Raw genomic sequence first — 11,878 nt, forward strand, 5'->3', positions numbered from 1 at the left:
CCAGAGAAGTCCAAGTTCACCCAGCTAAAACATGACAAACCAAACGAAATGGCCCATTTTCTACCCATCCCACTATCCCTTCTACTACATTCAATCACACTGATTTGTGTTAATATGGAGCCTAGAGCTATTTTGATGCTACATTTTTCTGACACACAAAAGAGTGACTTTATATTTGTAAGGGGTGCAGATTATGTGGGTTATATTTCCATTTTCTCCAGACTTCTGAATTTTTTCCCCTATCAAAACTTGAAAAGATTTGGAGTGTACACAATTATTCAGGCGTAATCTCTGCCCTAGGGGAGCTAATCCAGTTAGGGACACAAGGCATGTAACTGGAGTGACCAGGCAGATCCTGGGGTAAGACCGGCCACATGTCCCAATCACATTACAGGACACATAGTGGGGCAAAGGACTTTCTTTCTCCCTTGTAATTATCTGAAAAGTTCCACCCGTTCACACAGACTATTTAAACATTTAACAGATTACCTCTGGGGAGGAGAATCCCTTTACATAATAACATCAGGACTCTCCTGGGAATACTGGGACACCCTGGGGATTTGGAGCTTAGAAAGGGAATGGAATTCTAGCTCCGCTCTAAAAGACTGGTCAGGTTTGGAAGGGCAGGGAGGAGGCCCACGCATCCTGGGGGAAGACCAAGGGCCCAGACTCAAAAAGGAAGACATCTGTGAATGGCCAGTGATCAGTCAAGGTGAGATGACATGGGTTAGGGAAACCTGGCCCTCAAATGGAAGCTCAAGGAGTCTGGGCTTGAGGCCACTGCAAGTTTCTGGACAGAGGGGGCCATGAAGAAGCAGGAAAAGTCTGGCGGGCAGCAGCAGCGGGGCTCACAGAGAGACCAGAGGCTGGCACCAAGAAGCCTATTTCTGCAAGCCAGCCTATGTGGTCCACGGTCTGCTGCTTGGGGTGCTTGGGGGGCCGTCAGGTCTCTGTCCTCCCCAGATGCTGCCCCAACGCTAGGAGCTGGGGACCAGTGCTGGAGCCCCGTAAGGAGGCTGTGGAAGAAGCCCACCTCAGCAGTCTGGTCCTCCTTAAGAGCCCCTCTCGGGCCCTGGACCCCGGTGCTCCTGGTTGACCCCAGCTGCTCCTGGCCCCGCCTCGGGTGCAGATCATCCGACTGGAAAGTATCCCGGGCCCGCGTCCTCACCGCAGCGGGGCCCGCCTTCCCCGCTGCACCCCCATGCTTTCGAGGGGGAAACTAAGCCTCCGAATAGGGCGTTCTGGACCCGGGACGAGCGCGTGGGGGAACCGGGCCCCTGGCCGAGCTTGGCCTCGTCCCTCAAGCCGGCTCCTTAGCACAAACCGTTATCCCAAACAGCAGTTAGCTACTGTGAACCCGCGGACCCCCCGCCGGGGAACAGAGGAACCCGGTCCTGCCAAGCCCCGCCCGCGGGATCCCGCCCCGCGCGTGCGCTCGGCTCGCGGCTGCGGGCCCGGCCCCGCCCCCTCCAGAGCCGCGCGCTCCCGAGTCAAGCGTCGAGGCTCGCGCATGCGTAGTCGCAAGGCTGCCCTTCCTGGGACGAGGGGCTCGACGAGGTGGCCTGCGCGGTGACTCAGCTCATGGGTCCCCCTCCCCGCTCGCTGGGTTTCGCCCTCTGTGCACTCCCTGGGCCCCAGCCGTTCTGTGCGCTCTCCGGCCCCTGGCAGCTCTGAGCGTCTCGGAAGTTTTGATTTGGGACCGGGAAAGGCTTTGAACTTGCTGAGACTTACGGGGAGAGGCCACCGGTTTCCGGAGCCCTTTGGGGGACGTGGAGAACGTCAGAGACATTGGTGTGGCCGTTATCAGGTTGTGGTTTGAACCTGCGGCCAGCCCAGACACAGATTTTAAAGAGATTGTCTCACTTCCCTTACCTTGCCGGAAACTCAGAGAATTTGGTATCCAAACTGCCCTTTCGTCCTGCCCTTGTGTATTAGAAACCCAGTCCTCCCTTGGCACATTGCAGTACCTCTGGGTGAGGGTGGATGGGAAAGCACTTGGGGCGGGTGGAAATTCCAGATTTGGAGGGTAACATTCTCATTGGAATGTCTTTCTCATGGCTCTTGGGGTTCCCTGAGTCACTTGTAGGAGCTAAAACGGATTCCAGAGCTTCTGAAATCTCCCATTATTAGTCCTTAGCCTCTCTTTGAAAGGTGTCCAGTGACAGGGATCTCAGTTCAGGGTTTTCTTTTGTTTTGTTTTTTAAAGATTTTATTTGTTTGACACAGAGACAGCGAGAGAGGGAACACAAGCAGGGGCAGTGGGAGAGGGAGAAGCAGGCTTCCTGCTGAGCCAGGAGCTGGATGTGGGGCTTGATCCCAGGACCCAGGGATCATGACCTGAGCGGAAGGCAGACGCTTAATGACTGAGTCACCCAGGCGTCCCTTAGTTCAGGGTTTTCTGACAGGATACTGGTCCTCTGCCCTAGAGACTAGTTGTGAGAGGCCATCATTTCCCTTCACAGCCCTGTGAGGAATGCACAGGGGCAGTGTGTACCTGCTTCTCTGCTTGGCCCCCTGGGCATACCAGAACATAGGAAGGGGCTTTTGTGGCTAAATCAGTGTTGACCATTTGGTTACTTGTAATTTCCTGGGTTTTGTTGGCTGTTGCTTTGGAGTGGAGATCATGTGGGCATCTAAATCCCAGGGAATTGGGGAGGAAAAGGGAAGTCCTTGGAAAAGAGTTAGGTGCCCCCTGGGTAAGGATGAGTTGGGGTGGGGCTTAGCTGGCTAACCTGCCCTCTGCACTAAAAAGCTTTATTTCCTTACATGTGTCCCTTTTCTGGATTTAACTTCACAGAGCACCCAGTAGTCGCAGGGAATTGTAGCATTAGAGAGACTCGTGGTCCACTCTGTTCTTTTTACAGATGAAGAAGCTGACACCTAGTAAAGCAAAGAGCATTCAGGGTCACAGAATCAGCTGGTGGCAGAGATGGGACACAAGTCTACTGATTCCCAGGCCTGTTCTCACTCTCCTACACCATGTATGTTAGGGGCCAGCACAAAACAGATGGCACATTTTGAATGGGTAATTTGAGGCAGAGTGTGGGAAACACACCCTGGAGCTAGTAACTGGGATCTTACGCCTGGAGGCAGAGAGGCCATGTGGAGGGTCATCTTGCTAGAGCTGGGACTTCAGGTCAAGGGGCTCAGGAAGGCAGTTGGGGGAATAAAAACCCACTGATTTGTCAAGGCTGTCCATGGACCAAACCCAGGGGGAAGTCAGAGGGTAAGGGAGTGTTGATTAGTCTATACAGGTAAGTCCTAAGGCACAGTCCAGGGGAAAAAGGATGCAGAAAGGACCTGGAGGAGCAAATGAAAGTTATCCGCCATAACCTGCAAACTTCCCTCTACTGGTTTATTAACAGTTTACAGGTCTGTGTTAGATATGTCCGTTGTCCTGCTGCATTTTCTCTAAACCCCATTTTCTCCACTTGACAGATAAGGAAAACGACTGGTGAAACAACTTGCGGAATGGAGATGTGAACAGCCAAGCTGCCACCTGTCTCTCCGGGATCTTGTGTTCCTGTATGGACGTTTATGCAGTGGGTGCGTGAGTGAATGAGTGAGAAGCAAACACACACAGGATTAGATGGTGCGTCTCCCTGAAGATCCTTAGTAGGCCTCCTCTCTGTGGGCCTGGAGGCTCTCTGTGGAGGTGAGTCTCCTGCCTCTTGGTATCTCTGCTGCTGGCCGGTAATGAGCTGGTATTCAGGTTAAAGGAGCAGGTATCTAGGGGTGTGTGGGTGGCTCAGTGGGTTAAAGCCTCTGCCCTCAGCTCAGGTCATGATCTCAGGGTCCTGGGATTGAGCCCCGTATCAGGCTCTCTGCTCAGTGGGGGAGCCTGCTTCCCCCTTTTTCTCTGCCTGCCTCTCTGCCTACTTGTGATCTCTGTCTGTCTGTCAAATAAAGAAAAAAAAAATCTTAAAAAAAAAAAAAAGAAAGAGTGGGTATCTAGATCTGGAAACAAACAAACAAATAAACAAAAACAAAAAAAAACCTTGGACTTCTGGGCTTTCCTAGTGGAAGCTTTTGGAGTTTTCTCTTCTCTGAAGCCATCTTGATCCAGTCCTGATTTCTGGTGCCCCCACAATCTGGGCAGGGGTCCAGGGTGCTGCCTCTTCCCTGCTCAGCTCCTACCCATCGTTCCACCCACTAGCTCAGTTCTGCTAACTGCATCGCTGGTGCTGCTCCCAGAACGCGGCGTTCTTCAGGGATGAACCAGCTACCAGCGAGGTGTGGGGCCTTTACCAGCACCCCTACAATGGCCTAGCTGTGGGGCAGAAAGTTCACTGTAAAGACTTCATTTCCTTTCACTGTGGTCCCTCTTCCTGCACCATCCCCTGTCTTTACAGTCCTCTTTCATTGGCCTCTTTCTTTCTGGAGAGCCCCACCCAGTCTTGTACTTGTCACTCGCTCCTTGTCCCAGCTCCTCAAGCACAGAGGAAGAGGCTAACATAGATCGATTACCTGCGGGGCACCCGCCACGGCTCCCCACGGGTGCTCTGCATCTTCCCATTTCATTTCTTAGTAGGACACTAGGTAGAGAGTGCTAGGGAGGGGCCTTGCCGATGGAAGTCCAAGACTTTGGTTGGGAAACTGGTTCAACATCACCCAGCTGTTTGGGGTAGAGCCATCATTGGACCTGTGGTCTACTCCAAGGCCGTCCTGGCACACTCCTCACCCAGAATGAGCCTGCTGTGGCAGTGTTTAGGTTCACGTTGACCTTTGCTCTTCCGAGCCTCTTCTTTGTGCCGTGGCCTGTGTTCCTGGGGCTTGGGCCTGTCAGATGTGCTGTTTCAGCTCACCCTGGTGTGTTTCCACATGGATCTGTCTGACGTTTGGTTCCACCCATGGTCTGTGTGTCCTTCTTCAGTCCTTTGCTGACGCCAGCTCCTCCGTATGTTGGCCGGCTGACCTGTTCCTGAATGGCAGCGAGGAACCCATTCTCTAAAGCCCAGCTTGTGCCACCTCCCCGATACTGTCCCTCCAAACTCATTCACCTCCAGATTCTCAGACTCACCTTGTGTGCCTCCCCTAAAGGCTTGAGCACGTTATTTCCTGTATTTATGGTAATTCCGATAGGCATCTTATTTACTTTGTTGAGGACAGGGACTATCCTGCAATAGTGTTTCTTTCTCCAGCCTCTCACTTAGGCCCTTACAGCATGGTAAGCCACCAGGGAGTGAATACATCAAGGGAGCTCTTTTGTGGTGAGAAGGTTTTTAAAATGAAGATGAATCCCTCAACTTTACATGCTGAGTTGGCTTAAAACAAGATTCGCCTGCAGGATAAGTGTCCGGGCTCGGTCTGGAGGTTGGGTGGTGGAGGACAGCCTGTGGAGCTCTCTCGAGGAACTTGGAATCTGGGGAGACGAAGAGACACGGATGAGGGCAGGCAGTGGTGAACAGGCCGGGCAGATGGATGGCCCAAGAGTGGTGAGCTGCATCCCTTGACCTCTGTCACGGGTTGCAGCTTCTCCAGGGTCATCCCCTGTGCTCCCTGGGTTCCTTATGTTTTGCTGTCATAGATAAAGGCCGTCATGCCTGTTTTCACCACCAGGGTGGGGGAGTCCTCGGCCAGAACAGCATCACCCCCTCCCTGGGACCTGAGTTGACTCAGAGCTCCCACATCCCATGTGACCCAAGACAGACAGACGCTGGGGCCCTTCAGCCGAGGACGACGAGTGTGGGCCGACATGACTCACCTGCTCTGTCGCCGCCTACAGCTCGGTTGGAAGCCCTTGGGAATCTGGGCTCTTCCCTAGGAGAGGCACGCAAGGCTCTCTTTGCAGTTAGCAGCTTGGGGGCCCACTCATGCAAGTGCCTGTTGCTGTCCCAGGGTCTCAAGGTCCAGATGAGTGGGGAGCCATCCAGTTGAAGGGGCACAGAAACAGCGAGAAGCTGCAGCCAATCTGGACATCAGACAACCTTGGGAGTCACCGGGCCCCACCAGCTCCCTGTGTGGCTCTGTAGGAAAGGGCTTTGCTCTTTAGGGAAACATGTTTTTGATGACCCACTCCTGCTGAGTGAAGTAAGCACAGGGGGGACCATGAGAGGGCAAAACCTGTCCCTACCCCGGTGGTCTCTCAGTCTCTGTAAATCCCCGGCGGTCAGGGTGTTCAAGGCTGAACAGAGGTGTTTAGAGAGCGTGGAAGAGAAAGGAGCTCATCTTGGCTGGGGGGAGGGGCCAGCGCAGGAGGCATGTGAGCTGGGCCTTGAAATTGGGATCCTCTCGGCAGACCAGAGAGATTTGCATCCTTGGAGAGTGTTATGGTGTTATTGTCAGGGGCGGGGCCGGGTGGAGATGAAGTCAGGGGGACGCAGAGAGGAGGTTAGACTTGAAGGCCTGCCTGGGTCTCATAGTGAAGGGCATTTGTGGGTCAGGCGGATGCTGGACCTTCTGGAGGTGGAGGAGAGACATTGAACTGATCTGTGTTGTAGAGCCATCACTGGGGCAGCAAATACAGAGGATGGATTGGAAGGTCAAAGACGCAGAGAGATACTGGGTGGAACAGGGTTAGACCGTCACAGGAAAGAACGTTAGGGGACCTCACCTGGAGGGTTAGAGAAAACGGTTGGATTAGAAAATCCCTAAAACGAAGTTCTGGGTCTCTGAACCCACCTGGGCATTTGGTTCCCCCCTCCCACCCCCAACACTGCTCCTAGTTGATTACCTTGATTGCTTGCTTGTGCTCCATTCTGGGGGTGCTGTGACCCGTTTGGGTTTTGGCCCTATCCAGTCTCCCTGTTTGTCAGCTCCGTCCACCCAGCACTTCGGGTGAGACCTCAGCCCCTCGGAGGCCAGCTGGTAGGATGCTGCGCTGTGCCCTGGGGTCCTCCCCACTCCCATCCTGGCCCTGACTTCCCTCTCTCCTCCAGCATCGTCCTCGAGTCCCCACACTGGAAATGTCCACTGCACCATCCTTTCCATCATTCTTTCCAAGAGGAGGCATGAGGTAGTACGTCTCATTGGAAGATGCTGACAAGAAGGAACTAGGAAAATGGGTTAAAGGGACCCTGGGAGGCTGGTCTCAGAGCTGAAGGTGAACTACAGGGCAGTCCCACAGAGTGACCCAGCACGTCTGAGCCCCTTGATTTAAATTGAGATCAGTTCTATAAAATGTAATCTTAAAACCAGAAGTGTGTGTCTTCTAATCCTGTTCCTGTAATCCCAGGTTATTATAAGCACTGCCCCTTCTCGCCCTACTTGTTTGCACAACTGTCGTCCCATGATCCTTGGGCCGATGGGCTTCAGCAGCCAGGTTGTTGGACCCACTGTGTGCGCACCTCGTGCTGGCTGGGATAGGATAGAGATGCCCCCTGTTGTGTACTCAAGGAATCAGGAGACCAGTATTTGAGTCTAGCTGGGAAAGGAAGACACATGTGAGAACCCAGTAGAGAGCAGGAAAGCCGAGCACTTAAGAGGGCGGTTAAGATTTGGTGGGACGTGCAGCCAGTCCACCGAGTTTGAGGAAGGAGGAGGCAGATGGTGCCGGGGCAGGACCCAGCCCAGAGCTAGCTGGCTGTCTATGCTGGATTGCAGCCAACTTCAGTCTGAGGCTGCGGCCAAGGTGGGCTTGCTGCTGCCCTCCCGGGGGCTGTGCCCGTCTCCCAAGTGCTCACGCTGTTTCCTCGGTCTGCATCTTCCTACTTGTCACGATTCTCCAGCTCATCCTTCAAGGCCCAGCTTCAGTGCCGCTTTTCTCGTGAAGGCTCTTCCCTTCCACCAGCCAGCATGGTGCTGATCTTCCGCAGCTCTTTGCTGATGACTCTGTCATGACATTGATTCCATCTTGTGTATTTGTGAATGTTGTGTAGCTTGTCGGGTGCATGTTTGTGTTTTCGTCGGTTCCACTAGATTGTGAGCGTCTTGTAAGCAGGGAATGTGCCTGATGCATTTCTCAAACTCCCCGCCAGCAGCCCAGAGTGGTACCCTGTTCAGAAAATGTCCGCTAAGCAGATGAGTGATAGTTTAGCGGATTCCATTCTCCCCGGTGGACGGGTTCTATAAATTCAGTTCTGTAAAACCAGTTGGGGGAGGTGGCTGCTTTCTGGGGCCAGTTTCTGGCAGGGGACACACAGCGAAATGAAAGGTCACTATAAGCTGGATGTGTGTGGCCACACAAGAGATGGGGAATCCAGTGGTCTCCTGGTCTTGACCTTTCAGGACCAAAGGGACAAGAGGAGGGTGTAAGTGGCAAGCGCGCCCTCCCTTAGCTTATGGAAAGAGCCTTGGAATCAGAAGAGTTGGGGACTAGTTCCGATCCCATTTTTGGTGACGATGTACTTGCCTTATTGACCTTCTGGGATTGTTCTGGGAACCAAATGAGGTAAGAAATATGTGAGTTCTGGGGCACCTGGGTGGCTCAGTGGGTTAAAGCCTCTGCCTTCGGCTCAGGTCATGATCCCGGGGTCCTGGGATTGAGCCCCGCATCGGGCTCTTTGCTCAGCAGGAAGCCTGCTTCCTCCTCTCTCTCTGCCTACTTGTGACCTCTGTCTGTCAAATAAATAAATAAAATCTTTAAAAAAATTTGTGAGTTCTTTGAAAAGTGTGAAGTGTTACTAGGATATGAGGCATCATTGTGTTTTCCTCTTATTCCTGATTCCCTAGCTCTCCTTTATTCCTTCTGTGAAGAAACTCTCCAGTCACCAGCTGTTAAGGCCAGCCAGGCAGAGCCTAGCCCATCTCCGCTGAGTTCCCGTTTAGGCTCAGAGACTAGAACCAACATGGAAGGATGGTGGTTTTTTGGCTTCCAAACCAGGTAACTCTGGGTAAGTCACTTCAGCTCTCTATGCCTCAGTACCCTCATGTGTGAGCGGGAGGTAATAATGTACTACTCCCACCTCCTAGGGCTCCCAGGAGGCTTAGCTGGGACCGTGACTATGACAGTGCCTTGTAAACTGTAAAGTTCTGTCCAAATGCTATGGATTTACTTTTTAATCTGTGCTGGAGGGCTCTGGATGAAACTTGCCAAGACTGTTGCACATCGAGACAGTGACATCATATGCATGTTACTGGAGTCCAGGGTGGGGCACCGAAGGCGGCCCCAGACTCTTGGGGGGCAGGGCAGAATGCAGAAGGGAGCCCCACCCACTGCCTGCCCATAGTCGACCGGATTCTGTGGTCCGACCTGAAGAAATGTCAGCTCCTGGTTTCCAAAGTGTCAGAGTCACTGCTGTGACCTCTGTGCTCAGGGGGCACCTGGACCGCAGCTCAAGAGTGGGGGCTGTTGTGACTTAGGTCTCTGTCTCTGAGGTCCCAGCTTGGCGCCTGGACATGGCATGCGTTCAGGGTAAGGCTGTTGTTGAACAAAACTCAGGTGGTGTATTTTGTGGGAGCTCCAGTCATCCTTTTCTCCCTTCCTTTGTTTGCAAATTCCAGTTGTAGAAAAACAGTGCAGGAAAAAAAAAAGCTTCAGAGAAGCCGTAGGCTCACCCGTGCTGGGAAACGGGACTGGCTCGTGTTAATGAAAGGCCAAGCTTCCGAGGTGGCATGTCACTGTCCCGGTGCTTTATTAATCCCCGGGGGGCGGGGAAGCCAGTCTACTGGGAGAGGCTCTCGGAGACTGTCTGTGGTCACCTCGGGTTTGAATCTGCTCGTTGGCCCTGCTGGTCACTGGAGCTGAAGGAAAACGGTTTAGTCACCAAGTGTTTGCGAGTATCTATTTGTGCTTGGCCCTGTGCTGGGAGCTCGGGGGAGTATGAAAAAGGTCAAGTTGTAGCTTATGTATTGGACACACTCAGACCAGATTTGCGGAGACAAGACACCCGTGGAGGAACAGGGGTTCCTGGACTGGCTGGCCCGTGCGCGCAGGGCCAGGGGCGCGCTGGATGATTATGGGCAGAGGAAGGCAGAGGCGAGGATCCTCAACAGCTCTCGGGGGCAGGTGAGCTTTCTGGAGGAGGTGGCAATGGGTGAAGAAGACAGAGTCAATCACTGAGACTCATCTCTGCTCCCTAAAATGTCTTCTTGCCCTTTCCGGCCCCAGGTAGGGGACTCAATCTGTCTTCTGTTGCTGCCTAGCGAGTGACCAAGCACAGCAGCTCATCGTGGCACCCCTTCGTTTCCTCCCAGCTCTGCCACCATGGGTCCAGGCAGGACACCCTGGCGGCCAGTGGGGGGGCAGCCCTTGGCTTGCGGAGGCCACTCAGGCTTTTCCACGGGTCCCTCCATCTTCAGTCTGGCTGTCTGGCCTCACGTCCACCTCAGCTTTGAGTCTCTGACTTCCTCTTTTGCGGTCAGTGGGAGAAAACCCTTTGCTTTTTTTTTTTTTTTTTTCTAAAGATTATTTATTTGAGAGAGAGCTCATGAGTTGGGGAGAAGGAGAGGGAGAGAGAGAATCTCAAGCTGACTCCCCACTGAGCACAGGGCCTGACTTGGGGCTTGATTTCACGACCCTGAGAAGATGACTGGAACCAAAATCAAGAGTTGGACACTTAACTGACTGAGCCACCCAGGCTCCCTGGAAAACCTTTTTTTTTTTTTAGGATTTTATTTATTTTAAATATTTTGTTTATTTATTTGACAGAGAGACACAGTAAGAGAGGGAACACAAGCAGGGGGAGTGGGAGAGGGAGAAGCAAGCCTCCCCCCAGGCAGGGAGCCCAATGTGGGGCTCGATCCCAGGACCCTGAGACCAGGGCCTGAGCTGAAGGCAGACGCTTAAGCGACGGAGCCACCCAGGCAACCTGTGAAGCCTTTGCTTTTAAAGTACTTATGTGATTAGGTTGGGTCCACCTGGATAGTCTGGTTTTGATTAGCATAAAGTCAACTGATCAGTAATCTTATAATCACCATCTTAACCACCTTCCAGTGTACCAATCCGGGGCATTAAGCGCATTCACGTTGCTGGACAGCCACCGCCACCGTCTGTCTCTAGAACTCTCCTCGTCCTGGAACACTGAAGCTCTGTGGATGCAGCACTGACTCCCCATTCCCCACCCCAGCACCCAGCAACCACCGTCTCACTCTCTGTCTTTATGAATTTTACCACCCTAGTGCGTACCTCAGCTAAGTGGAATCATACAACGTATTTGTCTTTTTGTGAGCGGCTTCTTTCACATAGCATGGCGTCTTTAAGTTCTCTCCACCGGGTGAGGCCTGAGCCAGGATTTTACTTGTTAAGGCAGGACAGGGTCCATTGTACGTATGGCCCACACTGTGTTTCTCCGCTCGTCAGTTGTGGGGTCCTTGGTCTGATTTCATCCTGTGGCTGTGCAGGATAATTCTGCGTATATAATAGTGATATGAACATGGGTGTGCAAATCTGTCTCCAAGATCCTACTTTGCATTCTTTTGGGTGTATACCCAGACGTGACATTTTTGGGTTATATGGTAATTCTGTTTTTAGTTTTGGGGGGACCACCATGCTGTTTTCCACAGTGGCTCTGCAGGTCACGTTCCCACCAGCAGTGTGGAGGGTTCTGATTTCTCCACATCCCCGCCAGCACTTGCTTTTCCTGTTTTGTTTTGTTTTGTTTTGTTTTTGGATGACAACCGTCCTGAATGTGTGGGAAAGTGGTATCTTGTTTCTATTTGCATTTCTCTAATGAGCAGTGATGTTGAGCATCTTTTTTGTGCTTGTTGGTCATTTGCTTATGGGTCATGAGATCTTGATTAAGATCTTACAACTCTTGTTGCAGGAAAAGTATTGTAAAGGGGCAGAATGTTATGTAGATTAATGTTTGCTCAGGGCTGGGAGGTGACAGGAGCAGCACAGGCACTGAGTGTAATGGGAATGGGCTTTCTTCTCAGGGGTCATGCAATGTGCTTACCTTACTTGTGATAGTTTCACAACTCTGCACACATACTAAAAACCATTCATTTGGGGCACCGAGGTGGCTCAGTGTGTTAAAGCCTCTGCCTTCGGCTCAGGTCA

The sequence above is a fragment of the Enhydra lutris genome, unplaced genomic scaffold, assembly GCF_002288905.1.
Source record: "Enhydra lutris kenyoni isolate GAN:26980312 unplaced genomic scaffold, ASM228890v2 scaffoldscaffold45, whole genome shotgun sequence".
Lineage (NCBI taxonomy): Eukaryota > Metazoa > Chordata > Mammalia > Carnivora > Mustelidae > Enhydra > Enhydra lutris.